The sequence below is a fragment of the Mirounga leonina genome, unplaced genomic scaffold, assembly GCF_011800145.1.
Source record: "Mirounga leonina isolate KUSES-001 unplaced genomic scaffold, KU_Mleo_1.0 Mir_150, whole genome shotgun sequence".
Lineage (NCBI taxonomy): Eukaryota > Metazoa > Chordata > Mammalia > Carnivora > Phocidae > Mirounga > Mirounga leonina.
This window is the reverse complement of record NW_023270374.1, coordinates 16,149,616-16,156,026: the sequence shown is the minus strand read 5'-3', so window position 1 is coordinate 16,156,026 and position 6,411 is coordinate 16,149,616. Positions and strand designations below refer to the sequence as shown.

Here is a 6,411-nt window from a genome sequence, read left to right as displayed (position 1 = left end):
AGCTATATGTCCCTAATTAAGGCAAACTGGACAAATGGGCTGGTGGTGATCTTTTCATTTACAAAGAACAGCATGTAAAAAACTAGGTGGAAGCAGTGATTAATGTATCACTTTAAATCAGGACAAGAGATGCACTGCCCTTTCTCTAAAAAGAATACAATGTGATCTTTTGCAAACACAGCTGTGGCTATTAACCTGAAGGTCCTGATTGTCTCCTGTCCTCCTTTCCTATAAAGCTATAATAACAAGAAAGACTTTATAAAAATGTAAGGACCTGGTTGCATTGACAGTTTGCTTTGGCCTTTCTTGGGGTGAATGTTAATTCCCATAATAAGATGTTGCCCTGCAACTGATAAGTAGAACCTGCAGTTGAGGGGCGCCTGGGTGGCTCAGTCGGTTAAGCGTCTGCCTTCAGCTCAGGTCATGATCTCAGGGTCCTGGGATCAAGCCCAGCAACAGGCTCCCTGCTCAGCAGGGAGTCTGCTTCTGCCTCTCCCTTTACCCACCCCCCCACCTGCTCATGTGCACACACTCTCTTTCTCTCTCTCAAATAAATAAAATATTTTATAAAAAAAATTTGTAACAAGGGATACTGGCTCTGCCTCCCTGCAAGTACAGAAAGTTCTGGTCACCTTTTAGGGCTGCTGGGAAGGTCCAGATCATCCCCTGGACTTGCCTAACCCTGTGACTGCAGTTGGACCGGGGGATCTAACATTAACTCAGCCCGAACTGCCTCAAATTCTGAGACTGTGGGGCTGCAAACTATGCTCAGTGAGCCAGATGCTATCCCCAGGGCATCTGTGTCTCCCACCAGTTTTTTTTTTTAAGATTTTATTTATTTGACAGAGAGAGACACAGCGGGAAAGGGAACACAAGCAGGGGGAGTGGGAGAGGGAGAAGCAGGCTTCCCGCGGAGCAGGGAGCCCGATGCAGGGCTTGATCCCGGGACCCTGGGATCATGACCTGAGCCGAAGGCAGACGCTTAACGATTGAGCCCTGAGTTGGGCTCCCTGCTCCGCTGGGAGTCTGCTTCTCCCTCTCCCACTCCCCCTGCTGTGTTCCCTCCCTCTCTTGCTGGCTGTCTCTCTCTCTGTCAAATAAATAAATAAAATCTTAAAAAAAAAAAAAAAAAAAGAACCTGCAGTTGAGTACAAAGAGGTATCCAGGCACTCATATTCTAGAGAAAGACCCCATAATTAGATCTAGGTATCCTCCTTATGGCAGAAACAACTCTATCTTAGCCCCTCCTTCCCTACCAACCTTTTAACCTGGCTCTGATGGGCTATTTTCTCTAGTACTTCCAGTGGGCACTGTGGAAGGCTGCTGGGCTTAGCTTTCTTGTGGGTGGCCCACCCAGTAGGGCGCCTGCCTGGCATGTAAGCCCTAGCAGTAAGATGCACTGAGCTAGGCCACCATGGAGAGCATTGTGGGCTTGGAATAAAAGGAGCAGTGTTGGGAGGGTGGGAGTCCAGAAGGACCCTCCAAGGGCCTTACTTATGTCCTTCATGCCAGAGAACAGGCAATGGGACACCTGCTACAGTGTCACTGGTGTTTTAGACAGAGAAGCAGCCACAGTGAACTGAGAGAGGACCACAGTGGCCACAAGTCAGGAGTGAATACATTCATTCATTTCCTCCTTCTTCCTTCCTACCCAACATGCTGGACCAGCCGGAACTTGAAGGGCAGGTGGCATGAAGGTGTTTAAGGACCAGATCCTGTGTCACCAGCCTTCTACTACAAGGAGCAATGGATCCAGCTGGAGCCGGCAAGGGGACAGAGAGAAGATGGGATTTAAATTGAGTCTAAAGTTGAAGATGTAACAAAGTCCTTTCTGTGCCCTCACATGGCCTGGCCCCCTCCTGCCTCTGTGACACTAATTCCACTCATTCTATGCCTTGCTCTGCCAATCTGGACTCCTTTCTGTTTTTTGAATGTGCCAATCTCACTCTCATCTCAGGGCTTTTGCTGTTTCCTCTGCTGAAAACACTGCTCCCCAGATATTCACATCTCTTTCTTCATTTAGGTTTCCACTCAATGCCGCATCCTCAGAGAGGCTGTCTCTGACCCCTATCTAAAATAGCGGCCCCTCCTATCTGCCTCATGAAGTTTTGCTTTTCTTTTCCATCCTGGCTCTCAACACTACTTGATGTTATATCCTTTTAATATGATATGCTTTTTATTGTCTGTCTCCTCTGATAGTATCTAAGCTTCATAGGGGAAATGATTTTGCCTCTGGTGTTGACCTTGGTATCTTGGGCAAAGCATAGTGTCTGGCACATTTAAAAAGTTTCAAAAATGGGGGCACCTGAGTGGCTCAGTTGGTTAAGCATCTGACTCTTCATTTTGGCTCAGGTCATGATCTCACAGTTGTGAGATGGAGCCCTGCATTGGGCCCCACGCTAGGCGGGGTGTCTGCTTGAGATTCTCCTTCTCCCTCAGCCCCTAGTGCACGTGCACACTCTCTCTCTCTCTCAAAATAAATAAATCTTTAAAAAAATGTCTCAAAAATGTTTGTTGGGTGAATGACTATCTAAGATGGCATTAAAGGGAAGGAAAGGGAGCTTCAACAGAATTGAATTGAATTTAGTACTTTGAAAAACATTTTATTTTATTTTATTTATTTTTTAATACTTTATTTATTTATTTATTTTAGATTTATTTATTTGAGAGAGAGAGATAGTGAGAGAGAACACAAGTGGGGAGGAGAGGGACAAGCAGGCTCCCCGCAGAGCAAGGAGCCTGATGCGGGACTCGATCCCAGAACCCCGGGATCATGACCTGAGCCAAAGGCAGACGCTTAACCGACTGAGCCACCCAGGTGCCCTGAAAAACATTTTAAACATTTAATGTTTATACCCCCACTGAGCTAAAATTCCTTAATAAACGCACTATTAGATTGACAGCCTAACAATAAATGATTGCTACGGTTGGGTTTACCAATATGTACAAGTTAAAGATAGGCTTGATCTATAAAACTTTGAGTGAATCCTAGGGCCAAAGGGCTCATTTTATGGAAGCTGGTGTGGTAGATCGGAAAAACAAACAAGCCCTATTTTGCATCCCCTTCCATCAGAAAGTGAAGTTTATTATTTTTTTTCCATGCTTTGCATCTGGACAGGGCCATGCGACTTTCTTTCGTCAATAGGACATCAGCAAAAGGAAGTATGAAATGCTATTTTAAATTGGGGCTTTCCTTCCCTTGCTGCTGAAAGCCAGAAGCTCACCATAGGAAGAAGCCATAGAGAGAGAACATCCTTTCATCCCAGACATCGGATGAGGCTCCAAGCTTCACACATCTGCAACAGCATGAGAGAATCCAGCAGAAAACACAGAACTGCTCTGTTGATTCCAGCCCAAACAGCTGATTCACAGAATTGTGAGCGAATAGTTGTTTTACACACCAAAATGTAGAGGCTTTATACAGCGGAGGCTGATACCGTAGGTGTAGGTGTACTATATATTAAATTAAATTCCACTGTGGAAATGGTCAAGACACACAGATGACAGCTTCCGGCTCATCTGTCTATGGATGATACCTGGGGAATACAGGAACACGGACACACGATGTCCTGGAGTACTGGGTTTGAGACTAGCTACACTACTTATCGGCTGTGTGACCCAGGGCAAATTGCTTTGCCTTTCTAAACCTTAGTTTTCATAAATATAAATAGAGAACAGGCCTAAAACACTGCCCTCACCTTTTGCTACTCAGAGTCTGATCTTACTTAAACCAGCAACACTAGCGTGACCCAGGAGATGTTAGAAATGCAGAATCTCGGGGTCCCACCCCAGAACTGCTGAATCAAAATCTGCCCTTTAAAAAGATTCCCTGAGGATTTGTGCGTACAACACAGTTTGAGAAAGAGCTGCTGGACTACGCTGGCATTACTCAACATCACCCCATCTCGAAGACCCCTGAACAGTGAAGAGCCACCCAGCTTTTCCCTGGGATCTGTCTTTCCTTCCTTTCCAATCTGGCTGGGAAACTTGGTTTAGGCTATTTTTCTTGGCTTCCGCACAGGCAGACAGGCTCAGCTGAGGAGCTAGTTTAAGGGCTCAGCTAAAATTGCAGCTTAGCAATTCAGCTGGGGAGTTGTCTGTGGGCGCTCAGCCCCCTCCCACTTAAGGATGCCCAGCTGGTAAACTTTTGATCACCCCCCCCCCCCCCCCCCGTTTTAGCCCAGCCTGGAAAAGGACAGGACGTGCCAGCGGAACGAGACTTTGGTATCTACAACTGCTTCTGCCCATCAAGAGCGTGGACATCCCCCCTCCAATCCCCACACTGCACCGGCGGCCAGGCTCACTCTTTCCTCCTGGCCAGCCGGACCCGCTTAGGCGGCTGAGCATGCCCAGTTTAGCTGCGAGCGTGGCCCCAGTCCCCAATGCGCAGGTGCCACGTCTCCGGGTTTTGGTGGCCGCCGGCCGGGAGGAGGAGGCAGAGTGGCCTGGGGGAGGAGGAAGCCCTCCCGGGAGTTCTGGAGCAGCGCGTTGAGGGTCCACACAAAGAGTGATGCTAAGAGTCTGCACCGTTAGGGTCTGAGTGCGAGGGGGACTCGGATTCACTGGGGGCCGTTGTAAGGCAGGGGCGAGCCAGGAACTGCCTGGAGCAGCGCCCCAGCGTTCCAGGGACGAAAGTCTGGGGGCTTTGCGTTTCTAAGGTTGCGCTTGGGGGAGGACTTTTTGGAACCACTTAATCTCTCTGTGGCTCAGTTTAAGCCTCGAGAAAAAAAAAAGAGATAATAGTAGTACTTGCTTTGGAAGATTGTTTTAAGGATTACATGAATAAAAAGCGTTTAGAATAGTGCTCGAAGCACTGTAAGCGCTTTATGTGTTTACAAAACAAAATGTAATCAAATAAACACCTCCCCACCCCCGCCAGCCGCTTTGGGGTACCAGTTCTCGCCAGTCCTGGACCCCTCCACTCCCCCCCTCCACTCCCGCCCCAGGGCCCGCGGCGAGCTGCTGGTCTCCCAGCGGAGCAGGGTGCCACTCCCCCCTACCCCCAAGGTTCTGCGCCCCGCACCACCCTGCGCGCGCCCGGACCCCAGACACTGGGCACGTGCCGCGGCGCTGGAGCTGCGGGGGGCGGCCGGGGAGACCCCCGAGGAGTGCGCAGCGAGGCGGCTTCCCCGGACGCCCCACCCACCGCCTCCCGGCGCTGCCTGCGACCCTCCAGGGCCGCCCGCCCCCGGCCGCGAGGCTGCGCCCCGGGCCCGCCCGGCGCCCCCTCCCCGCCAGCCGGCTCGCAGCAGCCGGGCGGCCGGCCCTGCCCCTGCCCACCCCCAGCCCAGCCCGGGCGCGCCGCACTGGGCATGCTCCGTAGCCTGGGCAGGTTGGGGCTGCGAGGCGACAGCTCGGGCTCTGGAGCCGGGAAGCGAACGGGGAGGGAGACTCGGGGTTGGGGCGGAGGGAGCGGCCGGCCACGAAGGGGGCAGCGGGACCCGGGGCCGGGCACACGCCGAGCCCCGCGGGCGGGCGGGCCGGCGGAGCGGGCCGGCGCTGCTCCGCGGCTTCGGCGAGGAGCGCCCACGGAGACCCCCCGCCCTCGGCAGAGGTGAGGATCGCGCGCCGGGAGGCGGGGGGCGGGCGGGGGCCGGCGGGGGGGCGGGACAGGACGCGCCGGGAGGGGGCTCGGCGGCCGCCTCCCGGGGGGGGGGGAGGGGGCTGGTGGCGCGGGGAGCAGTAAGTGAGCCGCACCGCAAACAAGATCTCACACACACACATGCACACACACACACGCGCGCACACACGCGCGCGCACACATTGGGTCTCCAGGCGGCGGCTGTGGCCGCATCCCCGGCAGCAGCTCCGGGCAAAGTGACAGGTAGGAGAAGGCATTTCGGGTCCCGCCCGAGGATGCTCCCGCCCGCCCCGGCCCGCTGGGTTTGTTTGCTCCCGGCGGGTGCGTCCCGGACGCGTGCGCGCGCACCCGGATGCCCTGCCGGGGAGCCGGTGCAGGTGCGGGGTGCGAGGCGCCGCGCGCGCGGGAGGCAGGGGTCCACGCGCCCACCCCCTCCCCTATAATCGTCGCCCACTGGGTTTCCTCAGACTCTGTCCAGACGTTCACCGCTTCTGGCTAGAAATAGCTCGGCTCGACGTGTATATGATTATTTTGGTTGGAAATAGTTGGCACCGTGCAAAGCATGTAAATGTGTATGCATGTGGATCTTCTTACCTCTTCTGGGGAGGTAATAGAAATGATTGACCATTTCCACTTAACTGACAGGCCAGCACTCGGTGGGGGGGCAGTGTTTGGGCCTCTTAAAAACATATAAATGATGGAGATTAAAGGTTGTCTTATTTTCAGAATTTTAAAGTTGCCTTTTCCTTAACTAATTAGACCCTATCTATATAGTACAGTACTTCTGGCTGTAGACTTTGTAGGCAGTACCGAAGTATGGAAATATGGAA

The 6,411-nt window shown here is 52.8% G+C and overlaps 1 protein-coding gene across 5 annotated transcripts in view; it reads left to right on the top strand.

Annotated features, from left to right (window-relative positions):
- Positions 1 to 5,423: 5,423 nt before the first annotated feature.
- The window catches only part of PLCB4 (phospholipase C beta 4), a 410,588-nt gene continuing 409,600 nt past the window's right edge, over positions 5,424 to 6,411 (top strand). For 4 of the 5 annotated variants that reach the window (XM_035005855.1, XM_035005853.1, XM_035005852.1 and 1 more), the window contains exon 1: positions 5,424 to 5,554. The gene's annotated coding sequence lies outside the window, so the exon portion shown is untranslated. Of the gene's footprint in view, positions 5,555 to 5,629; positions 5,825 to 6,411 lie in introns of those variants that run through there. The other variant, XM_035005850.1, reaches the window with a different exon arrangement.